This window comes from Paroedura picta, chromosome 2, assembly GCF_049243985.1.
Source record: "Paroedura picta isolate Pp20150507F chromosome 2, Ppicta_v3.0, whole genome shotgun sequence".
NCBI classification, from domain to species: domain Eukaryota; kingdom Metazoa; phylum Chordata; class Lepidosauria; order Squamata; family Gekkonidae; genus Paroedura; species Paroedura picta.
The window spans coordinates 119127962-119154637 of record NC_135370.1 but is presented as its reverse complement, the minus strand read 5'-3'; positions in this window follow the sequence as shown (position 1 = coordinate 119154637).

Below are 26676 nucleotides of genomic sequence, written 5' to 3'. Positions count from 1 at the left end.
GGGGAAGAAATAAAACAGTAAGGGGTAGGTGGGAGGAGAAAGGGGTGGAACCAGTCTGTGATAAAAACTCGGAGCAGCCAATTGGGAGCCCTCAACTGCCCCCCCCCCAAATGGGCCACCTTCCCCCATGGCGGCCATTCCCATCCAGGCCGCCAAGAGAGAAGGCGGCCAAGCAGGCCCCGACCTCTGGCCTCACCTGCCCTGTCCCTGGACCCGGCCAAAGCCCCGAGCTCGCCTGCGAGCCCGCCGGGGGCTTTGCCAGGGCCCAGGCACAGTCCCTCAGGCCAAACACAGGCCAGAGGAGGCTGCCTGGCCGCCCGGCCGCCCGCAGCCGTCTGGTGGACCCAGGGATAGCTATCCCTAGCCCCACCAGAAGCCCGGGGGAGACTGCAGAGCCACTCGCCAGGCTGGCCTTCTGCCAGGCCCAGGGGTAGGCTCACTGCATTGTGGACACGGTGAGCCTGCCCCTGGGCCTGGCAGAAGGCCACGGGAAACTCTGTGCCCACCTGGAGCCTTCTGCCAGGCCCCGGGGCAGCGTCGCCATGTCCATGACATGCTGACGCTGCCCCTGGCTCTGGCAGAAGGCCACAGCAACCTGCACCGCTACTCGGAGCCTTCTGCCCAGCCCTCAGACAGCCTTGCCGCGTGCATGATGTGCCAACACTGTCCGAGGGCCCGGCAGAAGGCTCCAGCCAGCACCTCAGGTTGCTGCGCCCTTCTGTCGAGCCCAAGGGCGGCTTCGCCATGTCCATGATGCGCCAAGCCTGGCCCTGGGCATAGTAGAAGGCCGCAGCACTGTCCGCCCCTACCCCAAGCCTTCTGCTGGGCCCAGGGGCAGCGTTGCCGCGTAATGACGCAGCGACGCTGTTCCAGGGCCCAGCAGAAGGCTCCTGGCACTCGTGCACGTTGCAGCAGCCTTCTACCGGGGCCACAGCCAGCCTCGCCGTGTCATCGATGTGCCGAGGGTACCCCTGGCTCTGGCAGAATGCCGCAGTAACCTGCACCACCGCCCAAAGCCTTCTGCCTGGCCCTCGGACACTGCTGCCCCAGGGCCCGGCACAAGGCTCCGGATGGTGGTGCGACTTGCTGCGGCCCCCCAGAAGCCAGGAGCAGCCTACGGCCCCAGCAGAATACCGCAGCAACCTGCACCGCCACCTTAGCCCTCTGCCCGGTCCTTGGACAGCCTCGCTGCATCATCAACACAGTGATGCTGCCCCTGGCACAGCAGAAGGCTCCGGACAGCAGCACGGCTTACTGCAGCCCCCCCCCCCGAAGCAAGGAGCAGCCTGCGTGCCTCCCCCCCCCCAGCCTGCTCCCTGTCCCACGGACAGCCTTGCCGCCTGCACTCCAGAAGGTGCCATGGATGGGGATGGGGGGGGCTCTTCTTTCCCTTCCCCTGGCCCCTTCTGCCCCTTCAAAGCCCATTTTTAGAAATGGTCTTTGAAACTAGTATTTATATAAATGGTATTAATTAAATCATTTCAGGACAAGGAATTTTATCTTTCTCATTTAGCCTATCATCCTATCCCTATTCTTCTGTATGCTGATGAGGTAGTTTTTCTTTTCAGAACTGTGGTAGGACTCAAGAGAATGTTAAGGAGGCTTAGCAGTTGCTGTAAAGAAGAACAACACCAAATGAATTGCTGAAAGACAAAGGCTATGTTTTTTTGTAAGCGGCCAAAATAAAAAATCTGGAAACCAGACAACTATAAAATAGAAGTAGTCAGTAGGTTCAAGTACATGGGAGTAGTACTACATTCTTTTTTATTCTAGGAATGCTCACTTTCAATATACTGTTGAACAAGCCCAAAGATAAGTGAACAACATTGTCAAAATTTATTGTACCAAGGGTAAACACTTTATGCCAGATGCCCTAGAGTTTTACAGAGCCAAGACATTTTTTCAATTGTTATATGGATCTTTTCTAGGAGCCACAACTTATGCTACTGGAAAGGGTTCAGTCAAAATTTCTAAGGACGATCCTCCAGCTCCCCAGAAGGCCAATGACATTAGTTGGCAAAGGGATCTAGCCAATACACCATATTTTCTGTGTCCAGATAAGATCAGACATAAACTTGCTCCTGACCCTTATTTGCCAAACTTAGAACTCAACATCCATAGAAGGACCTTTGCCCAAGTGAGATGTTCAGCTCTATTCACTCACATCTGTGTTGGAAGGGCACTACAAGAAAAAAAATCCCTTGCTCAGAGATATTATCCTTATGCTAGTGGTTGGACAGAGACAAATAACATGTGCTTTTGTTCTGCCCCATTTATAATGCCATTAGATTTAATTTTATCCAGCCAATTTTGGACAACCACCCAAGAACTTCGTCAAAGAAGAAAATCAAGATTCATCGTTCTGTGAGGCCTGCAAAAGGGAGCTCCGCCAGGCATTTGGTTGAGGTTGATCTGAACCACCAGTTCTCATGGACCTTCTGCCTAAGCCTACCTCTTATGGCACCCACTGCAATTCCGCCCAACCCACTGGGCTATCAGTATGCATTAATTTAATGTTCTCCATATTTTTCTGTTGTTCTATGTTGCATGTTGTTATCACTTTATTACTGTTAAACTATCTCTATCGTTTTTGCTTTATGTGAATACCCCTGAGCCTTTGGGAAGGGTGATATATAAATATAAATAATAATAATTAATGATAATAATGATAATGATAATGATAATGATAATGATAATGATTAATAATAAGAGTTTCATTTAGTTTTGCCTTATTGTTTTTTGTGGATTTTTGTTGTAAGACATCTCAAATGCACAAGACATAGCACACAAATATTTTAAATAATAACCTGAAACATTCCTGGGTCCCTAGACCTTGAAACATGTTACTTCTATTTACCAATGTTTAGCAGAGCTTCTCAAAACACATAGCAGAGTGTTTTCCCTCAACAAATGCTTGCCTTATAAAACAGAGCACATTCATCCTGAATCTTTCAAATCAATACCCAGGCAGTGGGGTGATTCGCATACCAATTGGCTTACAAATTTATACCCTGTCTGACTTTGCCAAAAGAATTAAAAATCATTCATGAAACAACAGCCCCTTGTAATCACATCAAGCCAGACTTCAATAATAATTCAAGCATATAAAAGTCTCTGGGTTCCAGATATATTAAAGTAGTTTTATTTTCATTTTCCAATTTCTGTCTTGGATACTAACATTCTGTTTCCTTTGATGCATCAGTGTGGTGGGTTTTTCTCCCTTCAATGAATCCCACCACCCTATCATGTAAATATTTCCCCTTTATTAACAAAAAAGAGAAAGAAGTTGACAAGGAAGCTCAAGTGATGGAAAAGGGGCATTGTAAAAGAGAATCTTTTCACCTCAGGGCCATCATTTCAGATCTATCTCTTATGGACTGTGACTGAACCTTCTTTACTTCAGTCCAGGATATGATTTGGGATCATTCTGGTGCCATTTTCTTAGTAGAAAAATGTTCATCAATGTTACAGTCATATCCCCAAAGTGGCAATAATAATACCTCAGTGGGCAGTAGCCAAAGAAATACAAAGGGACAATCACTGCTTAGCATGCAAAACAGAAAAGGGCCTATGAAGTTTTGTACATTTCCAAGTATCCCACTTTTTATTCCTGTATAGCTACAGAAACAAATGCATGTAACTTGCTAAGTCACTCAGAACATTGGGTCTGCTCATGACCAATACTTTTATTTCTACTGCTGATAACAGCTCCTTTTCAGGGTAAATGGAATTATCTGTACGGATGACCAATGACCAATACTTTTATTTCTACCGCTGATAGCAGCTCCTTTTCAGGGTAAATGGAATTATCTGTATGAATGAACACTTACTTACTTTCTTTTCACTCATTGTGAGCAAACAGCCAGTTTTTTTTTTAATTTACGTATAGTCTGCCTCTCTCCACTCAAGGTGGATTACACAGAGTGTACCAATGTAATCAATACGATGGAATACTCAATAAAAATCCAATAAGCTTAGGGTTGTAGAACCAATGAGAAATCTAGATACAGAACTGAAGCAAATAATTAAGATGACATATTAAATGATGCAAAAATGACATAGGAAGATCCAGGTTTGGCAAGTTAACACAGTAGTATATAGACCCCAATCTCTAATAATTTATCTAAGTAACATTTTGAATGATTTAATACAGTGCCACTCTACTGCCTACATATAAATCTATCTTGAATAGTTCAGTTTTGATTAGTTTGCAGAAAGCCAGGGGAGTGGGATCCTCCCTGAGTTCCACAAGCAGGCCACTCCATAAGGTGGGGGCCACAAAGGGGAAAGCATATATTCAGGCAGTTGTTGATTTTGCCCTTTTGCAGGCTGGCACCTGCCGAAGACCTAGACCAGATAAGCTAAGCCTGAGCTGTTTTGCTGGTACATAGGGGGAGAGGCAGTTTCATGATGGTCAAGGGCCATAAAGGGCTTTGTATGTGACAGCCAATATTTTAAACCAAGCCCAGTAACTGATGGGCAGCCTGTGGAGTGACTGTAGATTGGGAGTAACATGCATGCTCCGTTTAGCATCTGTTAATAGCTGAGACATGAAGTTCTGGATCAGATGGAGCTTCCAAGCTGATTACAATGGTGTAGCCTCTGTGTTACTGTGGCACAGATCCAGGTGGCCAGATCAGCTATATCAAGGTATGTGGGCATTTTACAGCCTAGAATGAGTTGGTAAAATGTGTTTTTTGCAGCTGAATCAACTTGTTTCTCCAGCAATAATGTTGGGTCCAGTATAATCTCAAAGCTCTTAACTAATTCAGTAATGGTCAGCTGAACTCCAAAATTTGAAGTCTTTTTACCACAGGTCCATATATATATTTGGCTTCTGATATCCTGTTGCGGAAACTTTGGTCTGTACCCAGCAAAGTTATTTTTTTTTAATGTGAAGAAATCCTTAGGCACACACACAAATCTCTGTAATGGATGTGGACAATGGAAGGGGTGAAGCAAATAAACAAACAGCTTGTGGGAACAGCAACTGTGGCAGGAGAGGCAGTGAGAGGGCAGGCAGAGACTCAGTTTCCCTCGGCAGGCATCAAACTGGGGGCCAGGGAAGGGAAGGAGGAGAGAGAGAGAGAGAGAGCCATGCTGTGGCCTGTGGGCATCGCTGCTGTGGCGAAACAGATAGTGAGAGGACAGGCAGAGACTCAGTTTGCCTCAGCAGGTGCCAAACCAAGGGCCAGGAAGGCGCCAAACCGCCTTGCCAAATACATACTAAAAGCCTCACAAGCAGCACAATCTATAGATCAACTCATAGCTGTAGCCTTGTCAATATATCATTCGTCAATAAATGTAAACCCCAGCAAGCGGAAATCATCCAGAAGTAGTGGAAGCAGACAAAAATCTGATTGAATATCGCATTTCGCCATCAGAGCTCCTTTACCACATGCCCAAACAATAGTAGGCACATGCAAGAAAAAAAAATTGGATTGTTTTGAATTTGGAACAACCTGATTCAGCCTGGTTCTGATCTGTGCACATAATCTGATTTGGGTTCAAGGCTGGCCAAAGTAATTTGGCCACATTAAAGTCAGTGATGCCATTAAAGTTTATGGGAATTTTCCCATTTCCATCTTCCCTGCGGCCTCCAAACTTTCAAAGTAGCTTGAATAGCCTCTTCTCAAAAGTCCCTCAAAGTTTCAAGAAGATTGGAACAGGGGGTCCAATTTTAATGGCACCCAAGAGGTTGTCTCCATCTGAACTCGATTGTTTCCTTTAGTGAAAAAAAAATTATCTGGTCTATTCTCTCTCCATTGGAAACAATGAAGGCTGGATGAGGGCACCTTCTTTGGGTGCTCCTACAATTGACCCCCAGATCCAATTTTCTTGAACCTTGGGGGAGTGTCTTTTGAGAAGAGGCTCTTCCCACTAGGGAGCTTAGCCACTGGTTTGCCTCCTCTTCCTCTTCCTGTTGCCCTGGGAAGTAGGACAAAGGCAAGAAAGAGCAGGAAAGAAAAAGCAGTTCCTGCTCTCTGACCCTTTAAACTTTAAATGTCAACCTCTGAAGTGGCAAATTACGCTGGATCATGATTTGATGGATGGCCACCATTCAGTCATACTGATCAATGGGGCTGCCTGACTCAGATTAGTCTTGGATGATCCATGCTAGAATCAAGCCTTTTAGGTAATTTTCATCCAAAATAGTCTGATCAAGGAGACATATTTGACTGAACAAAGCTCAGGCACAGCACTAATAGTAAGGTAGGAGCCATGGGGTAAGACAAATGATGTATCAGGAACCTTTTTGTGACTTATGCCCAAAAGAGAAACTCACAAATTTTAATAGAAGAGGTAGAAAGGTGTCCTAAAATCCTGCCATCTTCTATTTCCTTACACACCTTGGCTTCCACTATGTCCAGCATTCTCAGAACATAGTTTAAATTGCTGTTAATGGTCACTACACACACTTCCATGAAGGGAATACAGAAATCCTCTGAAAACCCCATTCTAAGATACCCAGAACACCTGCAGATCCTGAACCATCCCACCTTCATTATCCAAACATCACTATTGCACTTGTCCCACATGGCCAATGTATCTTATACACCCACTTTCTAAAACAGCTGTCATAAGCCAGTGTTGCACCATTCCCTGCCAATGCAATGTTGTCCAAAACATTAGATAAATTTCAACTCAAATTCCAAACTGTCTTGGGGAATACTTCAGAAATCAAACAGATATAGCCAGTATAACCCTTTAACCAAGCAGTCAAAAACTGGCTTCTTTGTCCCCACACACACTGGTCTGAGCCTTCTTCTCATTGGATTTCACAAATTTAAATACATCCACATAACAGCCTTCCCTCAAAGTTTACTGGAGAGGTATGCACCAGGAGGTTCATAAATGTCATTGAACCCCACCAGCAACTCCAAAGAGTCTCTAGCACCCAATCTTCCCACTCATCCCCCACTGTGGGATAGAAAGGACCCAGTGACCACCCAGGCCCAGCTCCTGAAGGAGATAAGTGGAAACAAGACCAACCTGCAGAGCCCCCTGTCCCTAATATTAGATGAAGACCCACAGGACTGATGATGGCTCCTCCCAAAGGTGGTCTCCACAGGAGGCTTGTGAGGATGCCAACCATATAGATACTTTCCTTCAAAATAGTATCGAGGTAGAGGAGGGAGACAATAATGAGATCTCAGTATATGGCAACCCTCTTCTTCATCCTCAGATGATGGTCTGGGACCAGACCAGCAGTTCACCCTCATGTCCCTGAATTGGTGAATCAGAAGAAGATCTGCCAGTCCCAGCCCTGTTCTGGCCTCAACCTCCCTCAGCCTGCTGGCTTTGGAAGCCTTCATTAGATTCAGAACCACCTGAATATACATAATCAGAGGCCTGCACTACCCTTTCTGATGCTGAAGTCTGCCCAGCTAAAAACAAGCTACCCTGATCGCCAGCTGAAGCAGCCCCCCCTCTCCATGGAGAACACCAGAAAAAGGGGTCCAAAACAGAAGCCTGCTGCCATGGCAAATTATCGTGTAATGCTGCCACCCTGGAACCTAGAGCCACCAAAGTCACCATGACCCACTCCCAATTGCTTTCTCAGGCTCCTCAAAGCTCCCCTGGTGCCATGCATAATAACTGAAACCACGTCAGGATCTGGAATTAAAGCAGTGTCCTGGCTGACCTGGCAACTAGTCCAGTATCCTTCTTTGAAGAAGCCATCCAAGCACCAATCCATATATATATATACTGATTTGCAGGGTGGCATTTCTGCCAAGGAAGACACGACTCGCTTTTGGTGTAAATATGGCCTCATCCATTTATTATGCCACTCTCCAAACTGTTGGCCTGGTGCAGTAAGTAGCCTGACCTCTCAGCCATCCGGATGCTTGACATGAGGGTCCTTGTACACCTTGGGACCCACTCCATTCCAGCCAGGAGAGAGAACAGGTCCTCTATGTCCAGAATCCCTCACTGGGAAGCGACCTATCAAGGCCCATCAGATGTCCACCTCACTTTGGTGCCCTGTGGGTCACTCAGCCAGGTAGGCCACGCTCAATCTCAGCTGGTCTCCTTAAGGAGACCCCCAACACCAGAGAGTCCAGTATGCAGACTGGGCTCCCTGCCAACAGGCTCTTACCATGCCTAATCTGATTGCAGCAGAAGAACCACAATAACTTGAAACCAAAACTGAACATAGGGAGGGAAGCTGCTTGGATGTGAAAGAGGGAGGGCAGCACACGTGGTGCCTATCAAAGGTGCATGCGCACCCCACCTTACACACACACAATCACAAGATTTTTAATGTAGTTTTTAAAAAATATAAACATTAAGAAATACTGCAAAGTGCACTGTTTTAACCACAGCAAATAGACCGAATTCCACCCACAGCAACAGGCAAGTTGACCCTGCCCTGGAACTCTAACCCTGGAGCCTAGCTAAAGCTTCTCCCAGCCAGCACCACAGACTACCATCATTACCATGTGGTCCAAAAGACGACCTGGCAGGGAGTGCAGCAGAGGAGAAGAAGCAAGCAGAGGCACAGTAAAAAGCAAGAAGCCCGCTCCAGCTGTCCTTTTAAAGCTGGATCAACCCCTGCAGCCTGCCTCACTCATGTGGGAAATCCCACACCTTACAATGGCTCATACCCACCACGTGGGGTTTCTCCTCATGGGAATGAGCAGTTCTCTTTCCACACTGCCCTCCCCTGCCACTTGGTCTGCTGCTGGCAGCCATGCTTGTCCATAATACAACTCTCACTGGTATCCCTCAAAGGAGTTCAAGGTCCTTTAGAGCAGTGGTCCGCAACCTTTTACAGGCTGCGGACTGGCGGCAGCAGGGAGGGCGATTGCCCGGTGGTTGGGGACCACTGCTTTAGAGCAGGGGTAGTCAACCTGTGGTCCTCCAGATGTCCATGGACTACAATTACCATGAGCCCCTGCCAGCTATTGTGTCACAATAGCAACTCTACTCTCAGATTAATTTTTCCCCAACTGTAAGTCTAGATGACCTTGTAATCTCAAAAATTCATTTAACCTTTCTTTGCCCTATTTTTACTAGTTTCCCCCATGTGTAAGTAAAGGTTCATGATACTTATCAATTCCCTTAAAGCAATTTACGACATTAGCTTGGGATAAATGGAGCTGTAAGAATGCAGTGAGTCCGACCAGAATTAAACCTTTAAAACCCTTGGAAGGAATTGCCGCTGTATTCCACTGGCGAGACCTGTGTTATGTTAAACTTATAAACATGCGAATAACTAAATCAAGGCACATTGTTTTTGCCACCTACACAGTCCATCCTCATCCAGCAACATGAGTTGGCATGTTCTTACAAGCAATAATGTACATTGAAAGGACATAATGACATATTCTCTTCTCTGAACTCCAAATCCTGAACACTTATGATTTTATCCTGTCTCCACCCATCTGTACACAGAATTGGAGTGTCAGACCTAAGGCTTTGGACCAGAAGCTCAGGGATGGAGCCTCTTCATCAGATCCAGTTGCCAGACCCCTGGTAGAGGCAGGGGGGTCTCCTGCCATTGGCCCTACTCCCAGCTGCTGATAAGCTGGCCAGCAAGGAAGAATTACCAGAAAAAAAGTATAAGGCCTAGATCACACTGCCGGCATTGCACAAGAAATGGAATTATCATGCCAGCAATGTCTGATTGACTTGCTGGCATTTGGATAAAAACACCTTTTCTGGATCAAGTTATGTATCTATCCCGTCCAAATTTCTGTCTGCCATAGCAGCAGACCAGATGTTTTTGGCAGGGGAGCGATTGAAAGGGATCCTGGTAGTTAGCAGCAGCTGACCACTCACTGTGTTTTTGTTCTCCTCTCTTCACACAGGTACTCAAGGCCTGAGTGTGTCCGGAGGCATGAGCTGAAAGGCAGGAGCAAAAAATCTCTTGTTCATCAGCTCTTTGATGGCAGCTAGGCAGAAGTAGTGGAGAGAGAGGAGCTTCTTGGCACTTTTCTTGTTTGCTGTGTTTCCCCCCGGGGGGTATATGAGACATACATGCCTATGTACATACATAAATACATACATCAGCTTCACAACTAAGGCATTCTTTATTGTTCGTTTCTAGCATGTTATCATTTAGTTATTTTTGGTAACTGTTTTTGATAGAAATATCTTACATGCAGGCTGCCTGACAGCAGTTGTGCCTGGACAAGATAATGGTCTTTCAAAAAAGACCATGCATGAACATCAGTATTAGTTTGTTCAGTCTATTATTAGAGGCCTGGTTTCTGTAATTAGGTTTCCCCCTTCCATTCCCTCAGTACAAACTTCAGGATTTAAGCCAATGACCTACATTGACAAGTGTTCTGAAAACTTCTTATTCCTTTAATTCAGGAGACAGGTCCACTTTGTGTTACTGTTACTCTCTTCAAAATCAGTTGAATTCAACCAGGATGGATGAGATTCTACTTAGATTGCTCTGGAAGTGTGGTTTTAGTTCAGTTAGGTGAACTAGTTCAACACAAAACAAAACTGAACTTAAAATCAGAACAATTCTTGAAATGAAAAACTTATAAGACTCCACAATAGAATACACCTTGTTCCTCTCTTCCCTACCTTCTCTCCTACCAGACTCCTGCTTTTGCACAGCACAAGTGCCTCAGGAAGGACATATTGCTACTGGCAATTCATAAATCTGAACTTTAAATGTTTTGATGAAATGTGGACTTTAAATGTTTTGATGAAACAATCAATATAGTTTTGACTGGAAGTTAGGATCTTGATTTAAAAAAAAAGCTTTTTACAAGAAATAAAGTGATTTGCAAGAATTGTGTTTGGTGTAAGGAGAATAAACTTGATGCAGTTTTATTATTCTCATTTATCCATCCATTCATTTAGACAAAATGCAAAGGAAACCATTGGAATACATTGAAAAAAATATTATATGAATAATTCCTGGTTGAGTGCAGACCTGAAAATAAAATAAGATGCTATTTTGCCTCTCCCTCCCTCTCCCTCCCTCCCTCCCTCTCTCTTACTCACTCTTCAGCATATAACTGCAAGTTTTCTCCAATTATCCTACAAAAATGTGACTGATAGGACATTTTCCTCCTTTGAAAATGGCTTTCAATGATAGCAACATAATTTTTCCTCATGCACCTCCTCATTAAAGTTCATGACAGCCACGCTTACATCCTAGCGTGGTTTGCAATGGTAACAGATGAATATACTGGCATTAAGTTTACAATTAGTAATGTAAAAGCAATAAAATATGACAGAGTGGAGGTTGTAATATGTCCATTAATGACAATATCCAAGTGTATATAGAGCATAGGTTTCAAGTCCATGAACCTGTTGTACCATAGAGGCAATCATGCCATCTCATTGATTATATGATACTGGATTTATAAAATAACTAGAAAATAAGCCCGCTGTAATCCAAATACAGCGGGCTCTAGGGAGGCTATGATGGCAGCAGGGCCAGAGCACGTACCCGAGGCCGGGTGTTGGCCATCTGGGGAGGCGGCAGCAAGTAATCCTGGCCCACCCCCCAGCCCGTGGCTTACCGGAGTGCCTGTGCAAGGCAGGAAGCGGAGGCAGCCGGGCTGGAGGGCAGCAGAGAGCTGGCTGCTGGAGTCTGGAGCCGCTCAGCGTGGCCCTGAGCGCGGCTGGGGCAGCTTCGGCCGTCTGGTGGGCAGGGTGGGCTGAGGTGGCGCTCCAGCGCGATGTTGAGGCTTCTGCTTGCGGCTTCGTGGGACAGCGGGTGAGCGGAGCGTTGTGCGAGCGGCACGGCTCCTCTTGCGCGGTTTCGGTGTCAGGTGGGCGGGGTGGCCGGCAGCGCCGCTCCCACGGCGAGCCCGGCTCCGTGGGACAGCGGGGAAGCAGAGCATTGTGCGGGCAGCGCGGCGCAGCGCCTCGTGCGCTGTTTCCGGAGGCTTGGGCGTCAGGTGGGCGGGTTGGCCGGCGGCGCTGCTCCCCCACGATGCTCAGGCTGGATGTCCCGGCTCTGTGCAGGCGGGGCGGGCGGCGGCTGCAGCGAGGCGGGGACATCTTGTGGCGGCACAGGCTGCTCCCGGCTGCGTGGACCCGTTGTTGGCGGCGGCATCTGGGCCCTCCTGGTCTCGCGGGCAGGTGGCAACCTGCCCTATGGACAGTGAGCCAGGTACTGGCGCTTTTCGGCTGTGTTTTTTTTTTTTTTATGTCGGCGGCTCCTCGGAGTTTTCTGTTGCGGCGATGAGGGCTGGGAGCCCCCAGGCCGGCGGCTTGACGCCCGGCGAGCCAGGTACTGGCGCTTTTCGGCCGGTTTTTTTTTTTAATGTCGATGGCTCCTCGGAGTGTTCTGTTGCCTCTCGGCGCGTCAGGCTGGCGGCCAGGGAGCCCCCGGCAGCCGCGCTGCGCACGGCTGCCGGAGGCTCCCTTGCGGGCGAGCGAGGTAATGGCGCTTTTTGGCCGGTTTTTTTTTTTGTTTTTTTAATGTCGGCGGCTCCTCGGAGTTTTCTGTTGCGGCCATGAGGGCTGGGAGCCCCCAGGCCGGCGGCTTGACGCCCGGCAAGCCAGGTACTGGCGCTTTTCGGCTGTTTTTTTTGTTTTGTTTTTAATGTTGATCTCCAAGGTTTTTAATGATTGGAGTGATACAATCTGGATAACAGAGCACACAATTGAGCAAACACATTATATAAATCTTCACTCCTTTGGATATCAGTATGGGAGATCATTTACTAGAAAGCCCTTTTTTTTGCTGTCAAATGACAGTTGACTTATAGTGACTCCTTAGTTTTAAGGCAAGAGATGTTCAGGAGTGGCTTCCTATTGCCAGCCTCTGCATAGAAAGCCATACCAATAACAAAATCCTTCTGTACATATAAAGCTTACCATCTTGCCATACTAGATTCTTATGCTGAGAGACTTAATAAAATTAATGGCAGCATTAAAATATGTATCATGCATATCTTTAACCGCTCCTGCGGAGTGGATAAAATAAAACAGTAAGGGCCCCGAGGGTGGGCCCTGTTCGGGATGAGGGAGGGTGCCGATTGGCCCCTTTCCCCGGACTGAGAATCGGAGGGCCCGACTGACAATCAGAGGGCGCTTGCCGATTGGGCCCTCCGATTGTCAGTCCAGCACCAAGGGACAAATCATGAGCCACACAGAGCGCGGCTCACAATTGGTCCATTCGCGCCAGACTGACGCCCCCCTCTAATGTCGTCTGAATTCGCGCGACCGCCACCATTTGCTGCCTCACCGCCGAGATGATAGGTAGGCAGCGGGGGGGGGGGAGGCGGCAGCGGGAGAAGCGCTGGCCCTGACTCTGTCCCAGCCTTAAAGCCACTTCCACGGGTGGGAGAGCCCGCCAAAGACGCTTCGGGCCCGGGTCACAGCCTTCGTGGCCGGGAAAGAGGCAGGGCCCTGGCTCTTTCCCGGCCCCAAAGCCGGCTCCTGGGGTGGGAGGACCCGCCCACGAGGCTTTGGGGCCAGGAAACAGCCAGGGCCGGCGCGTCAGGGACGCGCCCACCCTACCTCTTTCCTGGGCCCAAAGCCACCTCCTCAAGTCACAGGGCCCGCCTACCAGTCTTCGGGGCCGGGAAAGAGCCAGGGATGGTGTGTCAGGGACATCCTGGCCCTGCCTCTTTCCAGGCCCCAAAGCCGGAAGGGCCGCAGCGAGCATGCCGTGGGAAGCCTCCCAGGCCAGGAGACAGCTGGCTTTGGGGGGGGGGGCGAGAGGCACCCAGGTCCTGATAGGAGGGCCGCTAGCGCCTGCTGTATTTGGAGTATGTTGGGCTTAATTTCTGGTTTCTATATAAGATAACATTAAAGGTAAAGGTGTAGGTTCATGTTCTGGAATTCCACACTACCTAAAGGTAAAGGTAAAGGTATTCCCGGTGCAAGCACCGAGTCATGTCTGACCCTTGGGATGATCCCCTCCAGCATTTTCATGGCAGACTCAATATGAGATGGTTTGCCAGTGCCTTCCCCAGTCATTATCGTTTTATTCCCTTTCTAAACACTAGTACTGTTCTTCTGTTAGTGTGTTGCAACAAACACTTCATGTGATATGATTCAAATAATGGTAGCTGTACTCCAGCTGTTTGGCAGCTCTCACATGCTCCAGATCTCCAACTGCCCCCACGTGCACTTCAGCGGCAGCTCAGCTCAGCATTGGTCATGAGGCTCCAACTCTACCCATGCAATCCTCCAACAACTGGGTAGTGTTCCCATGGTGGCTGCTTTGCTTTTGTAGTGCACCTTATGAAGCAAGCAGAGTCTAATCAACAGAGATTCTCTCTGATGGTGCATAGGGATGTTCCAGTGGACTTCTCATTTGTTAACAGCTTGGGCAGTGGCACTATCCTCCACTGGTATGGAATAGGGGACATTCAAAGGTGGTGAGGGAACTTTGGCAACAACATCTGGGGCATGCTTTGGGCAACATCGATGTGGCAGCTAGCATCAGTGTTTGGAATTGGTACAGGGCACCAATTCACACTTGCCAGATGACAAGTTGGCTGTTCGGCCAAGGACTGCTTGTCTCAGGGTACTGGCAGGGAAAAATGCATGTTGAAAGGGGGTACAGGTACTCCTCAGGCACTTGAACTTTGTTTGCAGGGCTTGTTACCAGGTTGGGTGTAGGACTGGGTGCAGGGCTCTAGCAGTGGCCCCTTTTAGGTTAATCAGTGACTGACTGTCTTGGGCTCAGTGGTGCCAGTGTCAGTCAGGATTCCTGCAGCAGTATGACTGTTTTGCCTCATTTTGCTTAATGCTACCCTCCCTGCTTTCAAGGACATGTGGTGGGGTTTCACATGCAACCAGGAACTTCAAACTCCATGTGAGCATGATAACAAGCATTGCTTCATCAAACTGCTAGCCCCCTCCCCCAAGCAACTGGTGGATACAAACTCAATTCATACTCTATTGGCCTATTCTCACCTTTTTCTAATCATAGATGCATAGTGCTTCTTTATTGTCACCACTTATGGAATCATGAGTCTTGCTTCTTAAAAAAATAAATATTATTCCTGACTGGGGGTGGGGGGAGCTTAGAGAGGCATGCTTTGTGCTACAACTTTGAGGATTTTTTCCCCTTTCCGTGAACGATTGAATGCCTATTCGTTGCTCCAGGCAGTTAATTTAAAAAGGAAAAGGGAGAGGGAGGTGGGTGCAAGACTGGGACATTGAAGGAGGAGATAGCGCTTCTTCACCGCTATACATTTTTTTGCTGGTGGCCTGCTGGTTGCTCTCCAGTAGGTAGTGCTACATATGTTGGTGAATTCACTTTTTGGGATTCACCAACTAACACTTTAAAATGAAGGATGTAGCCAGCTGGTTAATGCTCAGATGCTGCATGTTGGCGACATCATGGGGAAGGGCCGGAATATAAAGACGAGAGGTAAGTATCTCACTATTTTTAAACGGTGCAGAAATCCCCTTAAACTGGCTGTGGTGCTATGGGCCCTGCAAATCCTTGAAAAACTCCTGGATTTAATGCAGGGCACTTGCCAGGTGACATGTTGGTTGCCTTGCATGATACTGGCAGCAAAAGAATGCATGTTCCTTAACGTGGTGAAAGGGTGACGACGATGGGTCTAGAATGCATGTTAAAGGGGTACAGGCACTCCTTGGGCACTTGAAATTTGTTTAGACAAAATGTTTTTTTTATTATCGAATATCAACTCCCTAATCAGTTATAATGTCTCATTATTTGCACTAGCAGCAAGGAAAAATCAAGCCAAATTTACACCACCAGAGAGCTAGATACCCAAATTCTTATAGTCTTTTATTATTTATGAACTACTGCATATATTGTTTTAATTGTCTTACTGATCTTTGATATTAACTGCTATGATTGTTAACATTGTAATGGCCTATGGCTGGAAACAATGAAGTCTTATACATACATAAAGTGAGGCCACAATGGAAAAAGGCAGTCTAAGCCAGGAGTTAAGAATACTTAACCATGCTCTGGCCTTCACCTTCATAAGGTGATTCAAAGTTGGACTAGGGATCTAGCTGTGCACCATATAGCAATTGTGCTATTGACTTAGATTCAAACAGTTTTAGTGCTATTGGGATGTAATTTCTTCCTCTCAACCTTAGGAATCTGAGGGTAGCATCTGCACTATTCTGTGCATTTTGAGCAACATAAACCCCATGGGCTTTCCTGCAGATTGCAGAAATACCTCCAAGTATTTGAGATAGTAAACCTGCTCTAGCTTAAATATGTCAATATGACAGGAGTAATTCTTAGGCCTTTTGGCAAATGTCATAATTTTGGTTTTCTGATAGTTGAGCTGTAATTGGTCCTCTTCACAGTAAGGTGATAATTCTTGCAGGGCTCTTTTAAGCTCAACAGGTGTTCTTGAAAGGATCACCGCATCATCTGCATACAGCAGGAATGAAATATGTCTTCCAGAAAGTTTCAGCGGAGGTAAGTTCAAGTTACTAAGATGGCTCACTATATCATTGATGTAAAAATTAAAGTGGGGCCAGTATACATCCTTGCTTGACACCTTTTTAAGTTTTAACAGAAGTGGGAAAATGACCCTGAGGATTACACCACACTTACAATGAGGTCCCTTCATGTAACTTGCAGATTAAATAAAACAGACATTGATTTAATTTGATGCAAGAAATAGTGTTAAAATTTCCTTTAAAATCTATAAATTCAGCATAGAGGGAAGTTGTACTGTGGGGAAAGTATTTCTCAATAAGATGGTGTAGTACCAGACACTGATCGATAGTAGACCGAACCTCTCTGAAGCCAGCTTGCTCCTCTGAAAGGATGTGTTCCTGTTCCAACCAATCCTGAAATTTGGACTGAATATGCCTTGCATAAAGCTTACTGATTTTGTTGAGGAGGCTAATTGGTCTATAATTAGCAATTTCACTCTTCCTCCCTTTTTGTATGTTGGTATGACAATTGCAAGTCCCCAGTGCTTAGGTATACAGCTGTGGGTAGCAATGCAGGTGAAGAATGAAGCTAAAATAAGGGCCAGAATTACAAATTGTTTTTAATGATCTCTGCAGGGATTAAGTTTTCCCTGGAGCCTTTCCTATTCTTAGTTGCACTATTAAACTCTTAATCTCACCTTGATTTATTGGTGCCCATATTGATGAATTTTCTATTGATTGGTTAGAACATCCTCTTTCAACATTAGTTTCCATATAAAGTTCTTGAAAATGTGACTCCCAGGTTTCTGGAGGGATACGACAATCCATTGTATCTGGAACAATCCTTTGAGAATATTATGAAAAATGCCAGAATGATGCTGAGTCATTTGAAATGACAGCCTGAATGACCTGTGACCAGTTGTTTTTTTATAGCTTCCTTTTTTTACTTGTCAATAGTTGTTTATAGAAGCTCTTCTGGTGGAAAAGACCCATTGCAGCTGCTAAAGTAGTGTTAGATATAAATGTTAACCTAGAAGAAGAGATTATTAACAAAGTCCTTAAACTACATTTTCAAGTAGTGACCTTGTTGCCTTAGAGAAATGCTGTTTTTACTAGATAAATGTAGGTATAGTTCTTGAGTGAGTGTTATAGCTCTCCAAAAGTGCAACTGATGTTTTAGTTGTTAATAAAGCATATTGAAGACTTTTGATTGGTTTAATTGTGAGGTCCATTTTACCTGACAGTAAATTTGTCCAGCTGGAGTTGGGGGGGGGGGGGAGGATGATAACAACACTGAATGTGTGTCTTTTGAGTGAAAGCATTTAAATGAACCAAAATTGGAAAATTATACTATCGAACTTGGGTATAACTTCTAGAGTCTTCTTAGTATATTGGAGCAGGCTCCTAGATATGATGATATAATCAATAGCACTCATTCTGATCTCAGAGATTCTCTCTCCATTGGACACAATAGAGGCTGGGTGGGGGCTCCCTCTTTGGGTGCCCCTAGAATGTAACCCCCTTATCCAGTCTTCTTGAAACTTGGGGAGCCTTTTAAGAAGAGGCTGTCCAAGCTACACAGAGAGTTTGAGGCTTCTAACTCAAACTCTCATCCCTTCAGGCCACAGACAGGAATGGGAACCTTAACAAAACAGGGAGAGCAGGGGAAGGGGAAATCTCTCTCTCTCTCTCTTACACACACACACAGAGCTCTGGTGTACACATGCCACCTTCTAGGCAGGATTTGATAGGGATCAACAGGAATAATTCATCAGATAAAGAAGTTCCCATCCCATCCAAAATGGGTGGGAGCTTTGGCTTCCATTGGTGCTCGGTGCCTTTTGACACATTGGTACCGTGTATGCCTGCCTTGTTTTACATCTTCATAGGCACATACGGCAGCAATCGCCAGCGTGGTAAAGGGGGTTGGCTGGTGCTTGGATGGTGGTGGTGGGGGGGGGGGGTAGTATGGGGATTTTAAGGTTATGTTCTGTTGCTTTTATGGTATTCTGTATTTGTTATATGCCACTGTGGGCTAACCGGTCTAGGAGTGGTAGCATAGAAATCTAACCAATAAATACTCTTTTTTAAAAGGTGAATTCTGGCTTACTATACAAAGAGGTTACATCCAACATCAAATAATCGATTAAGTCAAACAAGTATACCAAATAAAATATATACCTCATAAACCATATATTCTTATAAGAATAAACAAAAATAATTGAATAAACAAAAACAAATGTTAACCATCCTTAATTACAAACTCTGAAATCATTTTCTTGCTCCATGATTCTCAATTAAGTTTAAAGTCAGAAGTCCCCTAATGATCTATATAACCAGTTAATGTTGCTATTTTAGCTCTCCAACAATTTACAATTTGAAGGTGAATTGGAGGACTTCCCATTGTCCATACAATTCTGGCAGCGGTTGATTCCATCTTTCTTATCTAAACTATTATCTGAAATACCAAGTAGATAAACTTCTGTCATAAAGTTAATTCCCCCCTATTTTTGATATTTCTTCATGAATATTAACTCCCCAAAGTTTAGCTTTCTCACACAAACACCACTGATGAAAAATGTACTCAATTCTTTATTACATTTCCAGCATTTGTTATCTTGTAGATTTTTCATTTTGAAAATCTTAGATGGACTTAAATATTATCTGTAGTGCATTCTAGTTTTACTTCATGTAGTAACTGTCAGAAAACTTTAGAGCTTTCTCCCAAGTATGTTGCCAGTCCTCCAGTTGGATATTTTGTCTGACATTTCTAGTCCAGTTAATCATAAATTCTTTAATAATCTGCTTTTCAGTATCTAACTTTAAACATTCTTCATAAATCCTGGATATCAGATGACCTTCATTATCCATAATTTAAGACAATAAGATTATCAAACTGGATTCAAATTCTTTCTTATCTTTAACAAACCAATATTTAATTTGGGCATAGACTGACCCATCATTCAATACACTCCCATTCCTTAACATTTGCAAAGATTTCAGATGATATCCAATTTTACCCAGTCCTGAGCCCTGAGGTACCCCATTGCTCACTTCCCTCCAATCTGATTAAATATAATTGACTACTACTCTTTGGGTGCAGTTTTCTAACCAGTTCCCTATCCACTTCATCATCTGAAAATCCAGCCTGCAGTCCTCCATTTAATCTATCAAAACATCATGGGGAATCTTGTCAAAAGCCTTACTGAAATCCAGGTAAACAATATCAACTGAGTTTCTATGATCTAGAAAGCCCATCAGTCAATCAAGGAAGGAAACCAGGTTGGTCTGGCAGGACCTGTTGGAGACAAATCCATGCTTTCCTGGATCACCAAGGCCATCTCTGTACTAGTGGCACCCCTCCAGGCTGCCAGTGATTTGTTGCAACAGAGCAGCATGCTCCGCCACTTCCTGTGTCCCCGTGGGGGACTGTTTTCTCCAGTGAATCCTGTCTACCCTGGATTTCTGAATCCCCAGGATACAGCTAAGGCAGAAAGTTTCCGTTGCATAGGGGGGCACCAGGGGGAGTTAATTTGCACAAAGGTGGAATTATGTCACAATGCAATTCCACCTTTGTGCAAATGGAGAAAAAAAATGCCCCATTTGGTCCCACACCACCATGAAGTTCTCCTGAGCCAAATGGGGCATTTCTTTTTTTTTATAATAATTTTATTGTTTATTATTATATAAAGCATTTACAGAGAAGTTGTAAAGAAAAAGCGACCAGTTGATATGGTTTGCCATCTCTTTTAACATAGATATTTAGTTCTCATCACATATTATTCCTAGTCTAGAAGTTTTTACCATTTTTCTTAGCCAAGTGATTGTTAATACATATGAGATCTGTTATAGGAATACATTCTGTTATTATCTTAAATGATATTAGGTCAGTCTCCTTCATAAATTGGCCCTGACCCAAGAATTACTACTGTTGTCTTGTTAATGCCTATAAAATATGGTTTGTCATCCTCTTTTGGCATACATATTAACATACATATTCAATTCCCATCGCATATTAATCCTGATCTAGGAGTTATTACCATCTTTCTTAACAAAGTAGTTGTTGATACATAGGAGAGTATAATCTATTATAAGGATATATTCTATTATTGTCTTAAATGATATAAAGTCAGTTCCCTTCATATATTGGACCTGTCCTAAAGGTTGCTACTGCTATTTTTCTCACAGGAAGCCAGGAGAATACTCCATTGTTCAGCTCATCTTTCAGGTGGTCGCAGAAAATGAAATTGTGTTTTTTTCCATAGTAGAGTGTTTCTGATTGTCCTTCTGTCAGGGCCAAAGAAATCTCTTACTTGATTCTTGCTTGTAATCGCCTTTGAGGGGGCTCTGAATCCTTTGTCAATCTGGATCTCTTCCTCTGGTCGCACAGAAATATCTCCTGATAGCTTCCTAGTTGCTGTCGCTTTTGAATAGATTCTTTTTATTTTGCTGATCCAAGTCATTTCCTGCTCTGAATAGACTTCCAGGTTTTTGGTACTTTCCTTCTGTGAATCTGTTTTCCCAGGTTCTTTAAAGATACTTTGGGTTTTTACATCTCTGGCACTCTCTCCCTCCAGTTGATTAGCTTCCAGACATTGAAGTTTCACTTGATTTACTGTTAGCTGAGCTGCGTCATCAGCTGGTCTCTCCGGACCTTGGGCTCCATCCAAAAGCTCCCCCTTAGTCCCACGAATTTCCTTTTCCAGCTTATTGACTGCTTTCAGTATCTCTGAGTTTCCTTTGCATAACAAATGGAAAAGCTGTGCCTTAGTTAATTCTTCCATAGTTCTAGGCAGTCACAAACTGTAAACAGAAAGTCTCGTAAGGTCTCGCGGGAGCACGAGCGATCCCAAATTATCAGTTTGTCGATCTCCGTATCAAGTCAAATTCCCCCACTGAACCTTCACCCATAAATCTTCAAAGCACTCTCTTTGTTTGGTTAATGGGTATAATTAGCTGGGAGTCTCTCACTCGGGGAAAGAAGGAATTCGCTTGTGAATTGGTTGAGGGGGGGGGGGGAGGGAAGAGCTTGTGGGAGAAGAGAGAGAAAAGCCAGAAAGCTTTCAATTCTTACTGTTGTAGGTTCCAGCTTCTGTCAGCTTCTGCTCCTGTCGATCTGGTAAATGATGGTCTGGGAAGAATGTGAGGTTGGCTGGTCGTTTCAAGCTTGTAAAGTTGTTTGCGACAAAGACGCCATCGTGACCTTGAGCACAAGCCGCTATTAATCCAGGGAGGTCTTGCTATCTCCCTACGGATCTGCAGGACCCTCAGGTCACCGTTCCCGGTTCCTGGGGCGACCGGTGAGCAGATTTGCGTATCTGTTCAGGTCAGCCAGGTGCAGAAGCCCCTGACCCTCGGCATGGCTTAAGAGCTGAACAGAAGTCCAGCTTTCTTTATGGCGCCATCTTCAGTTCCACCCCAAATGGGGCATTTCTTGTCCCTGCTGGGATCTCCTAGGTGGGGAGGAGCAGGGCCTGGGAGGCCTGACTCTTCCCTGTCCACAAAGCCTGGCTAGGAGTGACAAAGGGAACACTGCTATTCCACGTACTCTTCAACCTTTCCTGTTTTTTTTATGTCCTTACTCATACACACACAGACAGACAGCTGCCTCAGTTAGAAGAGGCAAAAAGAAAAGAAAGAAAAACTCCTTACCTTTCCAGCAAGTCTCCATGTGCTTAGCTCAGGTAATGACAAATCTCCTCTTCTTCCCATTTGCATTGAAAGTCCCAAGTTTGTGTGTGTGTGTGTGTGTGTGTGTGGGTCACCATAAATTAGTTGTTGTACCTTTTTAAAAGATTTGCTAGACATAGAAAGAATCCTGTTAGGGAGGTTTTTTCTCTCTTTAAAAAGTCACTTGACATGATCAGGCTGAATAACAATTGCTCTAAAATATCTTTATTTCCCTCCTCAGTGTGGACTGTGAGAATAAAATTCTGAAGCAATTGTATGAACCTAGATTCATTTACATATAATTCAAATACTAATCCATAGTTTGACTGGTTATGACTTCTAAGCACAATATTGACTGCATATGAAGACTTGAAAAGATGATGGGCCATGGGACTAAACTGTAGAAAGTACATATGGACTTAAAAGCCAAATATGCCCAGCACGAGCTTGCCAAGGACCAATGGAGGGAGGAGAAAAAAGTTAAAAGTTCTGTTAAACCTTTAGGTATCTTTTTCCATACAAACTCAGTTGAAGAAGGAATGGATAATATTCATTTATGATTTAGGCTGATCCTACTTTAGGTTGATCCTGCATTGCTCTGGGGACTGGACTAGATGGCCTGTATGGCTTTTTCCAACTCAATGATTCCTCTTCTTCTATTCTCAATTAGCAAGTGTGTAGTTTTGAGGGAGGTAGAAACCATGAATACATTTTGATAATATAGCTATCTGGGGATAGATGGTTGTTGTGCTTAGCAAAGCAAATGCAAAATTGATGGAAATTAATACAGATGTTTAAACAGAAGCAGAGCAATTTCCCTTCACTCACCCATTTGTCAGAAAATAATTGAATTTTTTTCCATTTGAAAGAAGAAGCATTGAAGCCCTTAACACTGTAAATGATGTTTCAAGGGATTCATTTGTATTTACTTTTGAAGAAGTTCATTCAAGTTTGCTTTGAACTATTGCCCTGTATTTATGTGCATATGTGTCTCTATATTATGGAATTGTCAGAAAATAGTGACTCTTTGTCAGAGCACAGAGTAATTTAGAGTAATAGCTGGCATTTTTATAGTTCTATTCTCTGAGATGTAGAGTAGATATCCAATAAGATATAGCAAATCTATGTTGTACTGAACTTTCAAATTGTTAAAAGATGACACCGTTTCTACTGTAAGCAACTTTTGAAATTCAGGACGGTGAGCTGGAGATTACACAGTTTCAATACAAGCTAGCATTTGTTACTAAGGCACTTGGCTGTACATGAGCCAAATCCCTCACTGAAAAATATTTTTGGATATTTTCTCCGATGAATATAAATTAGTGTCTATTTTCAGCTATCCAATATAGCAATTCCAAGAAAGTCATAGCTAAATGGCATTTAAAGGGCTCTAAATCCCTAAAAAAAAAAAATCTGAATTTGAATTCCACAGTAGTATTTAGATTCAGGAATATCAGAAAATGCCAATATTTTTGGGTTCCAATATGCCTAAACTCAAAATATCCCAATTGATGTCTGCACATCTCTATTTGTTATTCAGGAGAAGGAGAATACCATGGGATTTACTACCTATGCAGTTATATGTCTTACTAATCAGATTAATTGAACCCTCCAGCTGCTTCATTTTAAAATCTGTAACATAAATAAAGCCAGTATGGGGTGGTGGGAGGAGTTGGGACTCATTGCCTACCTGATTGACCATCTATCCATCTAACGGCCAGTCAGGTAGGCTGTCCCACACCTGGCCACAACCCCATCTAACTTCTTTTGTGTGGAAGAAGTACCATCCTGCTCTAGGCTGACAGCAACTGAAAACCAGCCAGCAAGCGCAATCTGGGAGGTAGCAAAGGTTGTCTGGGACTGTGGTTGAGGGGAGGGCAATTGCCTAGCCAGTGGCTGGGACATGGGAAGGAAAGGGCCCAGCTCTGACCTCACTGCCATGGGGCCAATGGCGAGAGCTGGGTGTCATGGGAGAGTTGGGCACCATAGGGAGGCAGGGAGGAGGGCCTGACATGAAGCCTCACTGTTACCTGCCCATCCACCCACACGTGACCTGTGCCTGCCTGCGAGCTGTGCATTCAGGCAGCTGCGTGGACTGGGAAGGAGGCCAGCTGGCTGGCAGGACATTGGGGTGTAAGTCCCAGCCTCAAGGCCATGGGCAGGGGTCCAAGCACCTCAAGGATTTGGGAAGGGGGGGCTGGATGGAGAGCCTCAAAATTGGGGTTTGTGCAGTATCAAGACCACTGCTGCCTCCCAACATGGTGCCGTAAGGGCTGCCACGGGATCCCTCATGGGGCCAGGGCCATTGGAAGCTTCCATGCTACCTTCCCATCATGTCGAGAGTGGGGCTGGCACCTTGCTGAAGGCATTGGCGCCTCCCAGCCTGGTCCTATGCAGGGTGCGAGGCCAGGGCAACTGGAGTCCTCTGTGTTGCCTGCCCACATGCCCCCAAATGGCCTGGGGAGTGGTGCTGACACTGCATAGAAACAGTGCCACCTCCCAGCCCATTGTGCTAAGTTCGGCCTCCCCAATTCTAGTGCCTGGTGCAAATTGGCCATAAGGTAAATTATACCATAAATGAGGTAGATGAAAACTCTCAAGTGCAGGAGAGTATTCCTGTCTGTTGGTTTGTGGAAGGATGAGGTAACCAATTTCCCTTCCTTACTTAAAGAAACCATAGTGTCCAAAGATGGCAATTTTAAAGAGTCAAATTTTCCTGTAAACCTAATAGTGGGATGTTGTTGATTACATCACTGCATAAATTGGTTAACTATATGGCTATTCCAATATATAATGAAATTATCACCTAATAAACTGGTATAAAAATTATATCAATGAAAAAGGGGTTATTATTCTCATTGTAAATCCAACAATGTTCTAAATTCAATATGAATAGGTTTGCAATGGTGGGCGCCACAGCTGACCTCATTGATATGCCATGAGTTTGTAGGTATAATACATTCTCAAATTCAAAACTGTTATGTTCCAAAACAATATCAAGTAAATAATGTGTAGGAGGAGTGTAGAGTGAGTGGCTTCCTTATGCATTGTGAGCCATTAATCTAGCTTCTTTGAGTGGTATATTCATGCTTTAACCGCTCCTGCGGTATTAAATAAAAGAGTAAGGCCACCTGGGGAGGAGTTAGGGCAGGCCTTGTCCAGGATAAAAACTCAGAGGGCCCAATGAGGAGCGGCAAGTGTCCATCCAGGGTCAAGCAGCCAATGGGGAGGCACGCAAAGTGCCTTCCTATTGGCCCCTCCCCTTGTTGGGGAGAATAACTGTGTTTAAAAAGAATGTTTTACCCAGAATGTTATTTCTGTTGGAGATAATACCTGTAGTGACACCTGATTTGCCTCAGGGAGCATTACGATTTAGTAACAACAAACAGTTAAGAATCCCTGGCTCTAAAAAAATATGTTTGGCCTTGACTTGTCTGGAGGAATGAGCTTCCTGGGGAGATCAAGAACCTGATGGAACTAGCCAGATTCCACACGGCCTGCAATATAGAGTTCTTCTGCCAGGCCTATGGTTGAGGCGAGTTTGGAAGCTACTAAAGTTCTGGGCCTCCCTCCAGTCCCTCCCCCCTCCCTTCTCCTCTTCTCTCCCTCCTCAGCCAATACCACAGCTAGCTAATTAAGCTCAGTAACTACTGTCATGATTTCTGTATCATCTTATGCTGGTCTATGACCATAATAAAACTAACTTGAACTATTGTCATGCTGATTGCACATTTATTGTTTCTTGTTGTTTTAAAGTGCATTGGCTAGTTTTTACTGTTAATCATGTGTATTATTCTTATTAGTCTGTTATTTAATATGTTGTTCACCATCCCAAGATAGTAAATCTGAGAGGGGTAGTATATATTATTCAACCATCCAACCAACCAACAAATAAACAAATGAATAAAATTAAACAATGGAAAAGTGATATGTCTAAATTCATTTGGCAAAGGGAAAAAACTCATATCTGTAAACCTCTCCGCGGTTATTAAATAAAAGAGTAAGGGCAAGTTGGGAGGAGTTAGGGCGGGCTCTATCCGGGATAAAAACTCGGAGGGGCGCAAAGCGGCTCCTGATTTGCCCCTCCAAGTGTCTATCCTGGACCAAGGAGGCAATGGGGAGGCGCGCATCCATTGCCTCCTTGGCCGCCATACACAACGCCTCTATGCGGGGAAAGGAGCAGGGACAGCCGCACTACCTCCCAACATCCCGGGAAAGGACCTGGGACACTGCACCATCCCTGTTCCTTTCTGCCCACCCCGCCAACGACCCTCCCAGAAATGGCCGTCACTGCCCTTCGCCGCCACCGCTCACCTCTGCCGACCGGAGCTTTCCCTCACCACCGCCGCTTCCTGCCCATTGCCACTGCCGCCCACTGCTCCTCCACCATCGCCGCCCTTCCACGCCCATGCAGCTGCCTCCCAGAGCTCGCCTGCCGCCGCTGCCATTAGCCGCATGTGACCGCTGCCTCCTGTAGCCTCTCAGAGCTTGCGTGCCACCGCCATTAGGCACCCGTTGCCGCTGCCGCCCGCAGATCGCCCATCGCTGCCAACGCCTGGACCTCCTGCTCCGCCATAAGCCGCACGCCAACGATGACACCCACCACGGACGCGGCCCTCTGAGCTTCCAGAACGCCGCTGCTCCCAGCCAGCAACCTTGCACATGGCCCCCGCTGCCCTGGCCCAGGTCAGT